This window comes from Chionomys nivalis, chromosome 19 (genome assembly GCF_950005125.1).
Source record: "Chionomys nivalis chromosome 19, mChiNiv1.1, whole genome shotgun sequence".
Taxonomy (NCBI): domain Eukaryota; kingdom Metazoa; phylum Chordata; class Mammalia; order Rodentia; family Cricetidae; genus Chionomys; species Chionomys nivalis.
In genome coordinates this window covers 52195945-52217242 of record NC_080104.1, presented here as the reverse complement: position 1 = coordinate 52217242, position 21298 = coordinate 52195945, and the positions used below count along the sequence as shown (strand labels likewise).

At 38.7% G+C, this 21298-nt stretch overlaps 1 protein-coding gene across 1 annotated transcript in view; it reads right to left on the bottom strand.

Moving 5' to 3' along the window:
• Positions 1-21298, bottom strand: part of Pcdh15 (protocadherin related 15) — a 1187935-nt gene that overhangs the window by 611685 nt on the left and 554952 nt on the right. The window lies entirely within an intron of this gene.

The window sequence follows — 21298 nt, the reverse complement described above, 5'->3', positions numbered from 1 at the left end:
AGTCTGTCTGGGTGTGCACACCTATGTGAGTATGCATATGTGCACATATATGGGCATGTACTTATATGGGGGATATGTGCCTGTGTGCTCGTATAGATGTGTATGTCTTAAGAAATAGAGGACTGAAATGACAAAAATGATATGTAATTTACTAACAATGAGTTTGTGTATTCTTAGGTTCAAGTCAAATCTTTTCAAAGAAGCTGACTATGATGGTACATACCTTTAATACCTGTTCTTGGGAGACAGAATTAGGTAGATCTCTGTGAGTGTGAGGCTAGCCTGGTCTACAAAGCAATTTTTACAATAGCCAAAGCCACATAAAAGAGATAGCTTGTCTCTAAACAACAATAAAATGGCATATTTCTCTTATCTTGTTGTACCCCGTCTTCCAGAGTGATATGTCCTAAGTCATAGATTGAGTGCTATAACTACCCAATCTTTTAAAAGTTTGTATGACAAACACAACTGAGAGGTTATTCTGTGGCTAACATGAAATAATTCTATATATTCTATATACTCATCTCAGGTTGGAAATTTTAATGCACTAAACACCCAAAATTGAAATATAGCAAAATCAATATCTGATCACCAACTGAGGTCCTCTACCATGTTTTTTTTTCTTGTCTTGTGACTTCTCACAAGCACTCTTTTTTCTTGAAAAAGTCACTGTTAACTATCTGGCATAAAACATATGACTCAGCCTTATTTAGAGTTAGGAGCAACAACACCCGAGAGCTAGAGGAGCACATGTGAGAAGCAGCTGGGCCACGTTGCTAAGATTTATCCTTCACCCCCACCCACAGAATGTGTATTCACAAATCCACTCACTAGTTTGGTACTGCAAGCTTAACAAATAATAAATATCTAATAAATGAACATGGATTTGTCCTGCATATTATTTCTAAGAGGAGAGAGGAAGCTGAAATGCTTTTTTGGTGTTTTAATATGAAATATAGCAGTAAGGAAGTTTGCTTCTTCCTGTCTTGTGTCCTACATAGAAAATCATCAATAGACACTGGTAGTTTGACAAAAATATATCCAGCACAAAACAACAAGACAGGCAGAAGCTATACACCAAATCAAAAGATAACAACAACAACAAAACAGAAGAACCTCTGCTGTGCCTCCAAATTCCTTCCTGTCTCCACAATTGACCCTTTGCAGAATTTCCACAGAGCAGGGAGAACCATCCTACAGAGTGAGTCAGAAAGCCTTGATTTTCCCATGTTGTCAGAGCTCCGTTCCCTTATGTTGTTCTTCTCAAAACCAATAAACTGTGGTGCACAAGAGCAAATGCATAACCCTTCTTTGAAGACTAGGAAGAAGGTTGGTAGGCTTGGGAACCGATAACGTAAATAACAATATCTTGGGTTTTATTGGATTCCCTTGGATTTTCTTAATGGCTCCATATGGACTAGATAATAGGGCCAGGAGAAAACCCTCTAAGAAAAAACAAACAAACAAACAAACTTAGGGCATCTTTGCAAACACAGAGATTTGGGTAACATGTAAACCAACACTAGGAGAGTAATTGTAACCATCATTATACCAACCCCAGACACAGAATCACAAAGATTAGGTAGGAAGTTGTTTTTCTATCTCCTTAACATATCCGCTTTTAGAGGGGAACCAGTATCAATCATTTAACTTTTATGAGGTAATACGATGATGCTTCCCATGTGCCCACAGGATGTGAGGTGTCCAGATAGTTTAGTCATCATTATTCATTTGTGGCCATCCATTAGTGCATCTGTGGGGACATTTCAGGATGTATCGCAGATTGCTCACTTCCATGTGCACGTTCCTCACCCAATTTATTGAAAGCCTGAATGGAACAGATTGGGGAAAGAACAAATCTCTCTCTAGGCTTATTTTTAAGCTGGGAAATGGGTTTCCAGCATTCATATGTGGACGTGGACCAAAATATCCCATCCACTTTCCTGAATCTCTAACTTGAAAATTATAGGTCTCAGAAATTCTCAGCGTTTATATATGACCTGTATTTATCTGTATCTATGATTTATAGTCCATCATACATCTGTCCATCATCCATTTATCCATCTATCACCTCATTTATACCTTCTATCACCCATCAACTATCAACTACCTGTATATCTATTTATACATCTATTCATCTATAACCATATTGACTTTTGTCTTTGGGGGAATTATTTGTTAGTATAGTAGTGTTTGCTTATTGAATGTAGACAGTCTAGAAACACCATCCATTTAGCATCAAAATCAAAGAGTTCACTGAACCTTAAATCTCACCCAAAAATATTTTTGCGGGGTCATTCACCAAACATGCCAAGTGAGCCTTCACCCAGTCCTGTAAAACATAGAATAGAACAGGCCGGCTTAGGCTAAGCTTGACATCCATTGACTACATGGCTTTATGTCTCTATTAATGGCCATATAATCAGTATGAGAAGAGCTCAATTCAGTTGAATGTCCCCTTCATCTGGAAATAAGTGATGAGGTGAGATAAGCCTCACTTATCCTCTGATGTTGGAGAGTTCAAGAATTCTAATCCCAACCCATCCGATGGTAGACAACTCATCTCAGCTAGTGTTCCACTGTCTCCTCCCAGGGGCTGCAGTTCTAGTGGAAAACTGAACGCAGATTCTCAGTCAGGGTCAATAATCTGGTATTTATCCTAAGTCTGTGTGTTCATATTACTAAAAGAATAGCTGCTGCTTCAAAAAAATGGAATTTATTTATGTATTTCTGAAGAAGAGGAAAATATTTAAAGCATATATGGAATGCCTCACACACAAAAAATAATAAATTAGGCGTTTAAAAAAGGAACCAAAAAGGTCTGCTGGTATGAAAATTAGAAAAACCATGTTGTATAATGATGGTACTTGAAGATAAAAATGATCTAAGTTTATACTATCACTGTGTTTGGAAATAGGATTAAGTTGAAATGGCAGAGACAGCATAGAGAACAATGGATACCTAGTGTTTTCATTAAATCAAGTAAGGCACTAGGAAGATAGACAGAGAGACAGATAATGGATGGATGGATAGATAGCTAGATTATATAGAGATAAATGAGAGATAGATAGATGATAGATATAGATAGATACATAGACAGGTAGATAGATAGATAGATAGATAGATAGATAGATAGATAGATAGATGTATTGATAGAAGTTTGACAGATGAACAAATGTCTGTATATAAAAGTTAAGAGGAAAGGGGCTGGAGAAGCATCTCATATGGTAAGATAATTTGGTACTCTTGCAATGGAGTTTTATTCTTAGCACCCATGTTGTGCAGTTAACAACCACCTGTAACTCCAGTTTTACAGGGTCTGGCACCCTCTTCTGACTTCTGAGTATTAACATACGTATACACACAGATGAACAGATATATATATATATATATATATATATATATATATATATATATATACCTAAACACTTGTGTATGTGCACACAAAGTAAAGAGAAAATAAATCAATACCTAAATAGCACCAGCTTCCTATGTATATACTGTGTTCTATAAACCTTAAGACATATCTTAGTACCCCTGAAGCACACAGTGTCAGTGTCTCTTACTGAGGCTACTATTATTTTAAATGTTATTTTGTGATGTGAAGAAGTATAATATCTGAAACTCTGTTGAGCTTCATCCTAGTCTTAACTGTGACTGTCAAATCCACATACAAATGCATGCAACATATTCAGAATCCAATGTGTTTTGAATGAATATTTACCAATAAATTTTGGGACGATGCCTAGAAATTTTGCTATTTTTCCAAAATCAATAATCAAATCCTAGAATTTCAAGAGAACATGCATTCATGTTTGAAGTATCTGACAGAATGCAAAGTTGTTTCATACAGTGTCACCACATATTGGATGTAGAGATTTTCAGGTATGAAATCAGTCACGAGGGGCAAGCTGGTTGACATCACTTCCCTTGCAGATGCTACGTCACTGACACTCCTGAAGCTCCCTGCACAGCTCCTGACATAGAGTGGATACTCAATACATTATCTTTTACATTAGGCCAACCGGCTTTAGCACACACCAAAGAAAGTCAAGAAAAATCATTCAACGAAACCCTTGCGAATATCCTCAGAGTCTCTTCTAATGTGTTCCTGGCTACATGAGAAATGAATTGTTTAGTGTCGAAAGCTCAGTACTGAAACATTTAAGATTTTAAGTTCCAATAAATAAAACCACATTTTAGAAAAGGAGCCTGTCTATTATTTTCTACGTAGAGCCTAAACTGCTTTGATTCTTGCAATGTGTACATTTTCATTCATTAACCAGACATACGCTTTATTTTCTCCCACATCTCCTTCAAATTCAAAATATGCACTTGTTTTATTTTCTCAATTACAAACACCTTCTGACTCTTTGCATACATCTATTTTAATTGCCATCAGTCCTTTTTCATTCTTGTTACTACAAATAAACCATTTTCCAAATTCCTATTCCCTTTCTTCCATAATAACACATGGTTATAAGCAAAACCACTATAATGCCAATTGCATTTTTAATAAGTGGGCTGGACCACAGGGAGGCACCTGCTCCAATGCTTCTGTGCATTAGCAGAGCATCATCTGAAACCCGGAAGCAGAAGCAGACTGCCATACTGCAGTATTTTCTATTAAACCCCAACACCGCATTTTAGCCTTGAAAACAATATTCAGAGTAAAAGGATGTTCATTTATTAGATATTTCAGTGGACTTGCAAATATACTTTCTGTAAGTCCCAAATTAAAGTCTCAAGAAGTAACAAGAGGTCATCAATCACACCCAAGTTTTATAAGTGAAGTTAATCCCTCCCCATAACTGCACTATGGACATAAGAAGACTCTTTCATGCACCCCTCACCTATCACACTGTACCACATCCACCACCCTTCACACAGAATTTTCTCCTTATCTCTCTTCCTTTCTTTTACCTCAGTCTCCCATTCCTTGGTCTCTCCCTCCCAGGCACTGTATTTACTTCCCCAAGCATGGTGTTATGTTATGTTGTGATTTGTTTCAGAAAAGGACTCCATAGATAACCTAGGCTAGCCTCGACTCAAGGTCATTTGTTTCTACTATCTGAGTTCTGTAATTTAGAGCTACAAGGACTAATTCAGCATGCTGGGACTTTGTTTTGTTTTCTATTAGTCATTCTGTGCTCCCTATTGCTGTCCGTCGGTTTCTTTGTTTGCACCTCTGTCCAGGTGTTTGTACCCTCCATTCTCAGGCTCCCTTGACGCAATGTTTAATCTTCTGTCACAATGTATGTCAATCTTTCTACACTCTGCTTTTTAGCCTACTGTTCATGCTGTCTCTGACCTTTTTGTACTATCACCTTTCCTTCATTTCATTTGTGAGTACCTTGGTGTCTCCTCATGTCCCTGTCAGTTTCTGAGACATTTCTGTGATGGTTTGTCCCTCGGGTGAAATTTTGGGTTTAAAAGTAACAGAAACTCTCATCCAGTTCCAAAGACCCTTCTCTGGATTCAGTGATAGACGGAAAGTTGAAGAAACCAGTCCATTAAGTGGGAAAGCAAAACGGAAGTCACTGTCCTTGGATAAACAGTTTGCGTCCCCATAAGGATTCAGTGGCGCGGAATCAGAAAAGGCCCATTCTGACAAGTCTGTGAAGACACAGTGCAGGCATTCACTAGCAGGGCCCAGTTGAATGATAAACTTCATCCCTCGGTGCTGTCCTCCCCCACTCAGGAAACAGTGCTTAATTCTGCCCGAGCCCACCCTTTCACTGGCCATGGGAATGAGTGTCCTTGCGAAGCGGTAGGAGCCCTGCACCTGCCGTGGCCTGAGAATGCTTACTCTCCAAAAACCACACAGAAGTTACACCTCCTGTCAATCCCTTGCCCATCGAGAAACACAATAAACAAGCTTTGAATTTTCCATTTATCTACGTGAAGGAGAGTTGTGCTTTATTTTCTGTAGTTTCCTAAAATAATGACTACTTGTGCCTTTTGCATTTGCGGAATCATGGTCTCATGTTTATGGCCGAACACATCTTTCAAATGGCTTGCGAGAAAAGAGAAAATGTTTCCATTTGGCCACTCAAGTAGAAACTTTTCTTAGAATAGACGTTCTGTTGCTGCTATTGACACACACACACACACACACACACCTGTGCACACGTATCTCATCAGTGAATACAAGACCGTTAAAACCACTGGGTTTTAGGTCATTTCACACTGACAACTCAGACTTCCCACTTAACATCCTGGCTGATGACAGTCTTGAAAGCAGAACTGTAAATGATGATACTTGAAGGACAACGCGTAAGGTGTGTGCTAAAGTTCCCAGGAAACAACTATTGTCCTTGGAACACAATCGGAAGCTCGCTTGTTTCTTATATAAATAGGACTTTTTGTTTGTACACATGTTTGCATGTATACACTATAAACTGGCATGCCTTTTTGTGGTCATGTGTATGTCTATCTGTTTGGATGTGCACATGTGAGTACATACTTGTGTGTCTCTCTGTGTGTAATCAGCTAGCACAACAGTTTATGACTTATTTTCAGACTGAGACCAACTAACATTCACCTTTACCATCACCCAGTTCTTTTACTTCAGATAACACATTACCGGGGATGCAGAAGCAAGACAAGGCTCCTGCTCACCTTCAAGACAAACCCAAGGAAGAAGGAGCTACATTTTATTTTCTTTCTAAATTCACTTCTCTTGTTGCCACTCCAGTCTTAGTGACCTTAGGATTGAATTCAAGTGAAGATTTCTTCTTAGCTCAGTTCGAGTCATTTGAACGTACAACTTTGGGAGAATATAATCCTGCTATAATTGTTCAGAGTCACTCTTCTTTCTCAAGATCCACCAAGGATCCCGACGCGTTCCCGTAGTTCTTTTCAATACTTTGCATGTAGCTCAGCATCACAGGAGCAGGAAGACAATACCCAAAGCCCCACAAGGCATCTTCAGTTGTCAGTCCTATCTGTACCCTTATAAAGTAACAACACGCACAAACTTGCTGCTGCAAAGCAGTTTGTATCACCCACATGCAAGCTTTAGTAGCAAATGTAGAAAGTAGATTTTGGAGAGTTACTTTAAACTGCAATGATGATTCCAATGTTATAATTCTATGCTATCATTTTATCTGTAAAAACCACCAGGATGTTGTCACACACTAGCAACTGGATGATCCTAGGAGGAAGGATAACTCCTTAGGAAAATTAAAACAAACGAACAAACAAAAAGCAAAGCAGCAACAATATGAAATCAATAAACAGGAAATCACAAATAAAGTGGAATCTTTAGACAACATACATAATCTCTTCCTTAAGATGCAATGTGAGCTCTTAAAAGATGGCTCAGCAGCTAAAGGCACTTAGAGCCAAGACTGATACCATGAGTTACATACCTACCCTCTCCTAAAACCTCCTGAAATGCCAGGTATTCCATAGAAGGGGCGTGTCTGCTAACATATGCACAAACATCAAACATCAACACAAATAAAATATGAATTTAAAAAGAGATGCAGTCTTTTGTTTAGATCATTATTGCTGGTGACTTAAATGCTCAAAACCATGCATCTCCATTCAGTGTTAGGAAGGTATTAACATGTAAATGTCTTTTAACTATATTTTAGACACAAGGGGCTTCTGTGTTTCAAATAATGTTGGGTTAAGTACTGGTTCATTAGAGGGCTCTGTCGTCTTGTGCATGGTGAATTCCAGAATAATAGGCTCTGCTAGAATCATGCCTTCACATTTACAACACAGGGTAGCAGATCCTCAGACCTGATAAACTGGTCATATCTGGGCTTTTTCAATTTTACTTTCATAAAACAGTCTCGTTCTTAGTTGTGAAGTAAAAGTCCTGATGATCTGGCGGCAGCAGAGAGGAATAATGAATAAACCAACACAGCCTGGAACTTCTGACAATGTCGGTGAAGGCAGAAGTTTGCTTGGCTGCCTGCTCACAAAAACTGGATGAAAGAAAGACAGACAATTTTAACGTGGAAATATTGGGAAGCCCAACGTGTTTACCTTTCAACTCACTCACCTTAAATGTAAAAGCACAGATGCTTTGTTCAACTGACTTTATAATTCCCATGCTCACTGATCCCATCACTTATTCATCAACATATCATCAGGTTAAGAATGTCGAATGAAAATTTTATTGAAATCTCTTTTTAAGCAGTGGTCACAGCCACTCCATCATTTCCTACAGGGCAGCTCCTAAGTGAGCCTCGTACTCAGACATGCTCATGGCCCTTTGCGGTTAGTACTTAGGGGTAACTTCTGTGTTAGGGATCAGCACGGCTTGTTGAGCACCAGCCGAGGGTTGAGGAGGTCATCTCTCAGGGGAACTGAGCACCCATTCAACGCGCCCTTCTCTCATAGGAGAAGGAGTCCAGAGGCAGAGGCATCGAGTTGCTGAAACCTGAAGACTTCTCTGGGGCAGATAAACTGTGGCTCAGACTCAGCCACAGATGAACAAAATAAAGGGACATAGACCAGAGGCAATTTGCAGAGAAAAATCAACATCTTTATCAAAAGCCTGCCCATAGACCAAACAAACTAAGGGTAACATTCTATGCTTATAATATGCCTTACAAACAAACAAGCAAACAAACAAACAAACAAACAAACAAAAAACCTTAATTCTTTCTCTAAAGTTAAGTAACACCACGACTTAGGCATCCGATTTCTATTATTGACAACCGGCCCTTCTCTGTATGCATAACTGGAGTTAACTCCACAGAATATACTGCATTCTAGTGAACCTGGGGTCTGTAGGTCAGGGCTACAATTACACAGACGGCTTTGTGTTCAGGGGACACACACTTCAAAGACTCAAGAGACTGAGCTGAAGCTAGTGGCTTGGGGTCCTTTTCCCCAACCAAAACACACCTGTAAAGTAGAAACGCTCCTGAGACCACATTGGGCTACTTCTGTATAACCAGGAAAGCTTCAGCATAGACCCAAGCCCTGCAAGCCTTCTGATCCCACTTTCCAAAAGTAACATGTTTTCCAGTGCACTAAAGAAGCAATAGTAACATCGTCTAGATCCACAATACAACAGAATGGCAGGCAGTCCAAAATTGCCCACTGTACACTAGATCAGGTCTCTTACAAAGTAATACCCCAGTAACTTCACACATAAAAGGAAACACTGGTATTTGTGCACATAAAACACAGCATGCCAGATTTTATACTTTCAGGGGTAGAAAAGTAGAGCGATTTGGGCTTTTTTTTTAAGGCTAAGTGAAACAGTTATCATTCAAAAGCATTTTTATTACACTGAATTCTCAACACGAAAATCATAAGACTACTCGGTCCTCAGGAAGTAAAGGCAACATACAATTTCCAGAAAATAAGACCTTGGCCACCACTCCTGAATGCACTGAACAAACGTGAGAGAGAGTGAGGTCACAACACAGAAACATCCCGTCCCAGAGTTTTCCTTGTTCTACGGAGCTCACTGCAATCTTAAAAGGCTATGAAAAAGATAGGACCCAAGAACTTACTTGCCATTTAAAGTTTCCTCTTCAGTAGAGGCGAGCTCATGCAGTGACTCCCGTGCCAAGATCTCTCCCGCACATCTTTTTACAAACCACCAGCGTTGGCTCCCTCACTACTCTCAGGATGATTCATTCACAAATTATGCTCCTGTTTCTGATGAAGCATTACTATCCACGTTGGTATCATCACACACATATACTGGAGATGAATAAAAGATAATAAAACAGAATCCCTTAACCTATTACCCGAGGAGGCACCCCAGCCTCCCTCTCCATGTTTGGAGGAGCATGCCAACTGCCTCAGGTACGAGGAGAAACTAACTCCAAGCTGCTAGCGGGGATCTGCATGCCCTCTATCTGTGGCTATTAGCTCAGCACGTTGATCAGCTGGCTGAAAAGCAGCAGCAATTAGTTCTCCTGCTCCTCTAGGCTTATACCGGCGACAGTCGGATGTGCTCAGCCAGGAGGAGGCTGCTGAATGCTTTGCACCAATTAGTAGCAGGTGCTACGGCCCCAAAGACAAATCGACATCCCACTATCCGTGCTGCTGTGGGCTGTATTATGCCGTGTCCTCTTAGCCTGTCTGGTGGGTCTTTGCTCTTTTGTGTGGTTGTTTGTCCCGTTTCAATTAAACAGGATTAAGAAGTTCAGCGCTTGTGTTCGGTGACAATATTATTGACCAGGCAAAAATAATGTCTTTAGCTCTGTTTCCCATGGCCCCCACTTTCTGACTTCTCTTTCCTATTCTACACAATCCTTCTCCTTAAATACAACTTCTGAAACCAACATTTTCACATCTGCAGTCCACTGTGGTTGCGTGTGGGGGGCGGGGAACAACAACAAAAACAAAAACAAAAACTTACGCATTCATCTGGAGACAAAAGCAAACATTTAAGGTTTTTATAATGATGCATGTCTCACAAAAGGGTGCTATGATGAAGCTTACCCTGAAATTGGGTGTATTTCTAAAACACTGCTATATAGCACCTTCACACTAATGTTTAGACTTGTCTAAACTAACAAAAGTTAGCTATGGTGAGCTCTAACCAGAGTCTCATTTGGAACAAACACATCTATGTTGCAAAGTACTTATTCAAGTCAAATTAAATTTTACCACTCCATTTCAGGAGACAGACTAGTGGGCAGGGTAAAGGCAAAAATCCTAATACCTCAATCCCAGCCCTGAAAATCCGCCACCCCTCGCCCATGCTCTGAAAGCCCTCCCATCCCCCTGGCTCCCAAGGTGGATTCTGGTATACTCTCTTGGTCTGTGACCAGTACCCCACCTGGAGAAAGTAGACATTTGTTCACCACAACCCCAGAAAAAGAAGGATCTAATAGATATTAACAAAGAGAGAAGACTCATCCAATTCAACTGTCATGTATGAGGATTACACATATTAAGAGCTTTGGGAAAGCAGCTGCTTTCATAAGAACAATGAACTGTAATTTTGTATTAATGACAAAATCACCTCCTCTCCTGGTAAAATTCAATTCTAACTTGCACGACACACCAGATAATCAGCCATAACACACACACGCGCGCGCGCACACACACACACACACACACAAATTTCCCATCTCTTCCTTGTCTTCTATGAAAAATTAGATCATCAATAGGATGTTTCCTGAAATAGCTGATTTTTCTTTTTTTTTCATGAAAAAGAAATGATCAAATCTGTGTTTGGATACCAGCAAAAATATTTTTTTTTAAATTATCAGTTAATAAACTATAATATCAAGCAGAATTTAAAAGTAAATTTTACATAAACACTTTAAAAGCAGGCCAGAAAAGGGAAGACAGTGTCTGAGAAAATTAAATAACATATTAATGTAGAAGGTGCCTAGTCTGGTAATAATTTCTGTTAAACAAACAGTATAGACTATTCCAGACTTATAGTCTCCTTCTCTCTCCATCTCACTCTCTTCTTAAACCTCAGTTGAAGTCAACTCTGTATACTCTTAAAGGATCATGCTTTCATTTCTTCATAAATCTGTAATTTAATAAAAATAAGTATTTCACAACATACCTGTGAGAATATATAGCATAAGCACTTTTAATTAGTTTTTAATAACACCTATTTTGGTATTTATTTTTTTACTTTGGTTTTAATTACATTTATCCATGTGCCTGTTTACTCAATGTGTGTATGTTTGTATCAATGTGCATGTCTGTGTACGGAGGTCAAAAGGCAACTTACTGGCATCTGTTCTATTGTTCCAACAGTATTTATCCTACCCTTGGTCTTTTTTTTTTTTTTTTTTCTGCCTGCCTCTGCCTCCCAAGTGCTGGGATTAAAGGCGTGCGCCACCACCGCTCGGCCCTACCCTTGGTCTTCAAGCAAGCACCTTTACCCATAAGACACCTCACAGGTCTGGATGTTGAGTTTCTTACTATAGTGTCTGTATAGCATCGTAGTCTAACACAGGTAAATTTCCAAACCCCACCTTACTATTTTGGGTTGAGAAAAGTATTCAGCATGGTAGCCTGCAAGCTTTGTGTCTGCCTGGGGCCCTGTATATTCAAATAAAGAGGGATTATTGCTTTTCATGACAGACATACTTGCCATGAAGAGGCCCCACTAATGTGAAGACGTTTTCTAGACGTCCCAGATATACAATGGCTTATGACCCTTAGCAGATGGTCTGTTTTATAAAATGTAATACTTACTCTGGCTGGCAAAGAGTCTGATTTGAAGGCATTGCAGACCATTAAAAATGCAAAACATAAGGATTATCTTATTTAAGAAGAAATCGTATGTGACATGTTTTGGGAAAAATTAAATATTAAAAATCTTTAAAAGTGAAAAATGTGTAAATATTAAATTAAGATTTCGTTGATTTCTGTTTGCAGTCACATGTCTGCAGCTAAAATAAATCATTGGATGGATATGAGACAACTTGACAACAGGGAAATTACATTTAAAAATTTAAGTTATAAATGAACTACCAAACTTTTAAAATTGAAGAAAAATAGCATACACCTTGTGTCTAGAAGGGCATCCTGTCAGATATATATGCACGGATACACAGACATTGCAGTACCACAGAGTCTACGAACTTAGTAATTTTAACTGTGAACTCAATATTCTCCCCCCCCCCCACTCTCAACCATTCCTGGAACATCCTCTATCACTGAGCTACAGCCCTACCCCTGCCCCATTTTCCTTTTTTGCTCTCTAAACGTTATATTTTTGACTTCTCTTATTACATTCCTATCCTAAAGTAGCATTTGTATACTCTTAATAATTAATTTTACTTTGTCTGTTGGTACACAATATATGTTACATTGTATCCTAAAATTTTATAAGTTCTTATAATTGCATTTTGTGAGATTTTTTCATAGAAATATGCTGTCACATTTTATATTTTCCAGAGCCCTGAAACTGAAAATGAGTCTTCTGCTTTCATGTCAAAAATCACCCCCTCCTGCGTAAACTGTGTCTCCATAACCATCTGGGTCCACATCAGCTCTTCTGCACACTGTTTTAAGGAAACAATTAAAAAGCAAACAGACAAATACAATTTTCTTCATCTAATCATTTCCAATATTAACTTACTTTAATGATTGTTGAAGAGGAGTGTTTATCATTAAGCAAATTTACTTCTCTTGCTGAGGACTGACTGAAAATACAATTGATTCCTTTCAGTAACAAACGAATTTTTATTCTAAAGAAACAGAATATTTCTTACGGACTTTTGCCATTGGTTTTCTGGTGGGAAACGTTTTAAAGAATCTGGTTACCAGTAGTAAAAATGCCATGTTATTCTTAAGTACAGCCCATTGAGAAGGCAAGATGGAAGAAGACCTTTTCCTCTCCTGGTAGCATGGGGTCTGGTTCCTTGATTCAACAGTTATTGCAAATTAGAGAGGAGAGAAATCATTTTCCTCTACCCAGATTAAAAAGCTTCACTGTACAAAAGCCTCCGCATTATTACCCAAATCACCTGTGACTGCAAGCCTCTCTCTTTGTTGGCTGGGATCAAGCAGCTGCCGGCTTGTTACTCTTCACAGTTGCTGACAACAGAAATCCAAAATTGCTAGTAAATCACTCAGCGAGACCCAGAAACTGGAGATCTGGGACTCTCCTACTCTCACACCAAAATCCTTTGCCATTTCCCCTGATAATCCCCATATATATATATATAACTTTTTGATTCTATAACATATTTATAACGTTTTTCCCTTGTCCCTTTCTCCTCAACAGCATTTCCTAAGAAATTTTCCCATCTGGGCTGACAATGCTCCTCTAAGAGTTACCTGACTTAAAAAACAAACAAACAAAAAAGAATTCTAACACTATTTACTATCAAGATTTGGTAAAATATATTTAACTCAGTTTCTTGCCAGCCATATTGAATTCACATCATTAACTCAGCATTTACATAAGGGACTGCTCAAGGGACAAGAATGTGAAAGTCCTTGAAGACTTGGACCAAATGGGTTACACCAAACAGCCAGCTTACAGGAGTAACTTGTGAGCCGGATGGCCACGCAAGACAGGGAAACAGGGGGGCTGCAGATCTTTAGTTCTCCTCCAAATCCAATACCCCAGCTCTGTGGCAGACCGCATGCTTCGGCCTCCCCTCCCTCTATGCCCCCATCTTCAGCAGATCATACCGATCTTCTCCAACCTTCCCCCTAGCTCATGGGTTTGTTTCAGCCCCACCTCAAGCAGGGCTTCACTGGGAACCCAGATGGCAAAGCTGCCAGTGACGCCAGCAGGCCAGCGGAACAGTTAGACAAGCCCTAGACCTTCACTCTGCCTCCTTTGCTCCATACCCGATCATCCAGTCTTGTTCCCAGCTCTGTTCTGAACCACCTGCTGTGACATCACCTCACTGTCTATCCCCATTACCAGGAACTAAGAGAAGCTAGTGGAACACCCTACATTGATATCTTCTGTGGACCCTGCCAGCACCACTTTCTGTACCATCCACATTCTTCTTTTTAAGTCTTATTTTACATTCCAATCCCAGTTCCTTCTCCCTCCTGTCTTCCCATTCCTTCCACCTTCTCCATGCTCCCCCATGCACTCCTCAGAGGGCCAGACTTCGCATGAGTAGTCAACGAAGTCTGTCATATCAATTGAGGCAGGACCAGGGTCCTCCCCCTCCCACCCTTTAGCTAGGCTGAGCAAGTTATCCTTCCACAGGGACTAGAATCCAAAGAGCAAAATTATGCATTAGGGAGAATATTGGTTCTACTGCTAGTCGCCAGACAAACTGCCCATGCCACACAACTGTCACCCACATTCAGAGGGCCTAGTTCATTCTTAAGCTGGTCCCCCAGCTGTCAGCCCAGAGTCAATGAGCCCCCAATAGCTTGAATAGGATTCACAGCTAAGTACTGGGACCAACTCCTGGAGTCTAGTCATAGAGAGGGAGGAGTGATATTATGAGCAAAGGGGCCAAGACCATGATGGGGATACCCACAGAAACAACTATCCATGTTTTTAAGTATCAGTTCCCCAAACCTAGAAATATGTCTGATCTGGAAATCCTAGTGAACAAACCTAGCAGAATCTCAGAAGCATTCCCTACCAGGCAACACATAGCCACCTATACTCTCCTGAGAACCCAAGAGGACATAAACCAAGGAACAAGATACCAACCCAACAAGACAAGACCAGATATCAGCACCCAGAATTACAATCTTCCCAAGCACAGACATTTAGGCCTGAGTAAAAACATAATCATTAACAGTCAGGGGAATATGGGTCCCCCACCTCAGAGCCCAGCAACAGCCCTGGAAATGCTACATACCTGAAATATAAGATAAGGATATTAACATAGTCTTTAGGAATATGATAAAAGTCTTCAAACTGGAAATGAATAAATCTACTTAAAATGATCTGTGAAAACAAAAACAGGGAAAGGATGTGAATGAAACAGTTCAGGACCCGAAATTAGAAATGAAATCAATAAAACAAAACAAAAAACCTCAAACTGAAGGAAATAAGAAATTGAAAACTTTAATACCTAGATCAGGAACCTCAGAGGCAAGACTCAGCAACTGATTACAAGAGATACAAGAAAGAATCTAAGACAAAGTAGAAGAAATACGTACTTCAGTCAAAGAAAATGTTAAATTTTGACAAATCTTGGTACAGAGCCTCTAGAAAATACGGGGCATTATAAAAAGACAAAATCTAAGAACGATAGGAGTAGAGGAAGGAGAAGAAACCTATGTCAAAATTCTTGAAAATTTCCACAACCTGAAGAAGGTGCCTATGAATATACAAGAAGCATAAAGAACACCAAATAACACCAGATCAGAAAAATTCCCATTAACACATAAAAATCAAAGCACTAAACTTATACAATGAAAAAAGCATATTAAAAGCTTCAAGGAAAAAAAAGACCAAGTAATATATTAAGGCCGACTTAGTAAAATAGCGCCTGACTTTCTCAATGGAGACTCTAAAACTAGAAGGATCTGGACAGGCATTCTACAGACTCTAAGAGATGTAAGCCAAGACTACTATACTCAACAAAATTTTTAATCACAATAAATGGAGAAGCAAAAAAAATTCCAAGATAATACCAAATTCAAACAGTACCTGTCTACAAATGCAGACCTACAGAGGATACTAGAAAGAAAACTTCAACCTGCAGAGGTTAAGAACAACCAAGAAAACAGAAGGAATAAATAATCCCAAGCCAGCAAGTCAAAAGGGAAAGCACACACACACACACACACACACACACACACACACACACACCATCACCATGACCACAGCCACCATCATCATCAACAACAAAATAACAAGAATCGACAAACACTGTTCATTGATATCTTTCAACATTGTGGTGGTCAACTCCATAATAAAGAAAAACATACTAACAGAACTGAAGTAAAAACAGGATCTATCGTTGTACTGTTTCCAAGAAACACAACTTAACATCAAGAATAAACATCATCACAAAGTAAAAGGATGGAAAAAGATATTCCAAAATATGGATCTTAGAAGCAAGCCAGCAAAGTCATTTTAATATTTGACAAAAAAGATTTAAAGCTGCAACTAATCAGAAGAGTTATAGAAAGACACTACATGCTTATCCAAGGAAAAATTCATCAAGAGAATGTCCCAGTTTCTAACATCCATACACCAAACACAAGGGCATCCAAGAAACACTACTACAGCTTAAATCACATATTGACCTTCACACACTGATAGTGGGAGACTTCAGTACGCCACTCTCACCAATAGATAGATCATCTAGACAAAACACTATCAGAAAAATACTAAAGCTAATTGATTTCATAGATCAAATAAGCCTAACAAATATTACAGAACATTTCATCCAAACACAAAAGAATATACCTTCTTTTCAGAAGTTTATTGAACTTTCTCCAAAGTTGCCCACATACTTGGACCATTAAATAAGTCCCAACAGAGGCAAGTAAATTGAAACATCACCTTGTGCCCTATATGACCACCACAGATCAAAGCTAGATACAACAACATCAAGTTTACAAACTCAAGGAAACTTTACAACTACTTGCTTAATGTAATATGAATCCAGACAGAAATTAAGAAAGAAATTTAAAACTTTCTAGAATCAAATGAAAATGAAAACACAATATACACAAACTAGTGGAACATTGTGAAGGTGTGACTGAGAGACAAGTTCATAGCACTAAGGGCCTACATAAAGAAATTGGGGAAATCTCAAACTAATAACTTAACAGCATCCTTGAAGACTCTAGAACAAAAAGAGGAAATCACACACACACAAAGTAGACTGCAAGAAACTACCAAACTCATGGTTAAAATCATTAAAATAGAAATGAAAAATCAATACAAAGAATCAATGAATCAGAGAGTTAGTTCTTTGAAACAATCAATAACATTGACAGATCCTTAGCCAAATTAACTAAAAGGCAGAGAGCAAAGATCCAAACTAACAATTAGAGGTAAAGGGGGAAAGGCTGGAAGAACACAATAACAGAAACTCAGAAGTCCAGAGAATTATAAGGGTGTACTTTAAAAAACTGTTCTCCACCAAACTGTAAAATCGAAAAAAATGGATAACTTTCTCCATACATACCACCTAACAAAGTCAAATAAAAATCAGATAAACAATTTAAACAGTCCTATAATACATGGTGAAATAAAAGTGGTCATTAAAAGTCTCCCAAGCAGAAAAAGACCAAGGCTAGATAGTTTTAATGCAGAATTCTACCAGACTTTCAAAGGAGAAATAACGCCAATACTCTTCAAATTATTACACAAATTGTAGCAGAGGGATCATGCCCCAATTTGTTCTCCAAGTCCACAGTTCCCCTAATAGCAAACCACATAAAGATCCAACAAAGAAAGAGAATTACAGAACAATTTCTCTTATGACCATAGATGCAAAATTACTCAATAAAATATTTGCAAACTGGATCGAAGAACACATCAGAAAAGATCATCCATCATGATCAAGTAGGCTTAATCCTAGACATACAGGTATTGTTCAATATATGAAAATCAGTAAATGTAACACATCATATAGACAAACTAAAAAAAAGGCCACATAATCATCTCATCAGATGAAGAAAAGGCCTTGGACAAAATCCAAAACCACTTCTTGACATAAAGTACTAGAGAGATTAGAGATACAAGTAAAATAATTCAACATAATAAAGGCAGTTTACAGCAAGCTGATGGCCAATATAGACTTAAATGCAGAGAAGCTCAAAGCATCTCCACTGAAATCAGGAATGAGACAAGATTGTTCACTCTTTCCATACCTAGTCAACACAATATTTGAGTCTTAGCTCAAGCTGTAAGACAACTGAAGGAGATCAGGGAGCTATAAATTGGAAAGGAAAAAGGCAAAGAATCTATATTTCAGGATGATATGACAGTATACATAAGTGTCCCTAAAAATTCCACCAGGAAACTCCAATAGCTGAAATGTATTTTCAGCCAAGTAGTAGGATACATCATTAACTCACAAAAATCAGTAGCCTTTCTGTATACTAATGACTACTGGACTAGGGAAACAAAATCATTCACAATAGGCTCAAAGCAATAAGTTGAGGTTAACTCTAATCAAAGAAGTGAAAGACTTGCATGGTATAAGTTTGAGACACTGAGGAACAAAACTGAAGAAGGTGTCAGAAGATGAAAAGATCTGTTATGTTTGTACATCAGTGGGATTTATTTAGTAAAATGGTATACAAAAAGCATATACAGATACAAATACCATCAAAATTCTAACACAATTCTGTACAGATCTTGGAAGAACATTTTTTTCTGTTTCACATGGAAAGATAGAAATTCTATGTGAGTGAAAACAGTCTAAAATCATCAAAGAACTGCTGGAGAGATCATGAGTCCTCACCCAGGCTTAGTTTACCTCAGTCAGGATGATTTTTTTTCTAGTTCCATTCATTTACTGAAAAATTTCATTTCAAGATGCATAAAGACAGATAAAAATTATAAAATATTTTTACATGTCATGTCTAATGTCAAGCTATTTCATGCCTGGCTTAGGGATACTTTGCCATGATCACAGCAAATGAAAATAAATCAGACTTAACGAAATAGTTTATGTTAACTATGATGATGAGATTACTAATGAATTAACTCAAGATTCCAGGTCTTACATGTTGATTATTAATACACAATTACAACAAAATAAATCAACAAATGTTTGGTGTCTTAGCCCAGCACACACTAATTTCTCACTGTTGTTGTGAGAGTCCATGGGATAGGAGCATGGCTGGAGTGAGCTCCCCTCTTGCCTTGATCAAAGGAAGATTTATGTTCAAGCTCACTCAAGCTTCTTAATGGAAACAATTAAATTTTAACTATCGGACTGAGGGCCTAGGCTTGAGCTTTAATGACTCAGCTAAAAGTTACTTTGGGAAGCTAGAAGCTGCACTCTGTCCTTCACCCAGAGATTCCCCCTCTTGATAGTTATAACAGAGTTCTTCTGGGTCACCAGAGGAGTTATGTGTACCATCTATATCATCTCAGGGGTAGTATTGCATGACTTGTACTGTATCATGAGAAAGTTGTGGGTTCTTCCCATGATATGGGGAAAGAAATGCACAGAACATCAGCATGTCTGACTTTGAAGGTGCAGTGTGATATTGTTATGTGCGAGGTTCACAGTCAGTAGCTTCAATGTTTCCAAAATCCATCACCCAACATCTTGTGATGTTTTAAGCAACTTCACAACTTTTGTGTTTGATGTGTCCCATGGAACATGGGTTATTTACAACCCTAAGTGCCCTCTTAGAATTTGGCCAACAACTTTGTTACCTCCTAATACAGTTAATATATTCAAAGAGACAGCAAACTGTGGCTACTTATGCATAAATATTAATTTAAGCTAAACTGATGAAGTTTGAACAAGGAATAATTGCCTTTCAATCAGTGGAAGCTTTATAAGAATTTTTGTATGTAAAGGTGTCTTTTATTAAAAAAGAAAGGATGATATAAACCCAGGTCAATGAGCTAGTGAGAGCCCACTGACAGCGAGGGAACCTCCATAGGACCAAACTAGGCCGTCTGAATTTGGGTGAGCGGTGTGACTGGGGTCCTCTGTGGGGCCACTGCAGTGTGACCAGGATTTATCTCTAAAGTTTGAATTGGCTTTCTGGAGTCCATTTTCATTGGAGGGTTACCTTGTTTATCTTAGATATGGGTGCAGGGGTCATTGGGCCTTGGTCCTGCCTCAAAGCTATATGCCAGACTTTGTTGACTCCCCATGGGAAGCCTTACCCACTCAGAGAAGTGGATGGAGGGTGGGGTTGGTCGAAGGTGGGGGAAGCATGAGGAAGGGAGGGAGAGAAAAGAGAGGGAACTGGGATTGTTATGTAAAATGAGAAAATAGTATTTAAAAAATTAAAAATATCCAAATCAAAAAGAAAAGGCTCTTTGAGAAGTTAGTCAATATATTCAAAACCTGAACTCTAGGAATATTTCCAAAAGTCAAAAAGAATTCAGGGGACCCTCAGGCCATATGAAATACAAATATTCTGCATGCTGCAGGATATACCAGGAATTGTGTATCTTTTATAAGTAACTAAAGAATGTGAAACATTTCTGCATTAGTGACTAAAACTTTCAAACTCATTTTATATTCTCTATATGCCTTTAATCCTAAAGATGAATATCAAGATATCTTCTTAGAGTCCTTGAGCTTAAAGCCTATTGTTACATGTTTTATTTATATACATGTGCTTTCTTGAAAATGAGCCCACAGATAAGCAAACCTACCTCATATGTGAGGAGATAATTAATGTGCCCATTTAAAGTTTCTTTGTTAGAGATTGAATGATAATAAATGATAGTTCTAAAAATCAATTTTCTTTTCTTTCTTTCCTTTTTTTTTCAAAGTGAAGTGTAGAAAAACAGTTTTGAAGAAAGCTTATAACAAATGCATGCTCTCTGTTCCTGTCTGTCTTTTGTTTCTTCCTGAAAAAGCAGATACGCTTGAGTGTTCGGGAAGAGAAAGATCATCTACCACAAATCCCAGAGTACTTCTGCCAGCCATTCTCAGCCCACTTCCCAGGGACAAAGAATACAGAGTTGGTTGACATCCAAGCCTGGTAAACTCCCCCAAATAGCAGAACAGGTTGAAGGACAATGATAATTAGGAACTGGATTCAGGGAGTCACAGAAAAGAGGCCGAGAGTGGGTAGCAGATGATGGGCCAGCTACAGAGAACCATAGACCAGAGATCGTCATTGGCCAATCGTGAAAGTCATTGGGCCAGCAATAGAGAACCACAGACCAGAAATAATCATTGACCAATTGTGAGAGTCGTGGACTTATTCAAAGAGTCAAACACAGGCAGAGAACAAAGAACTA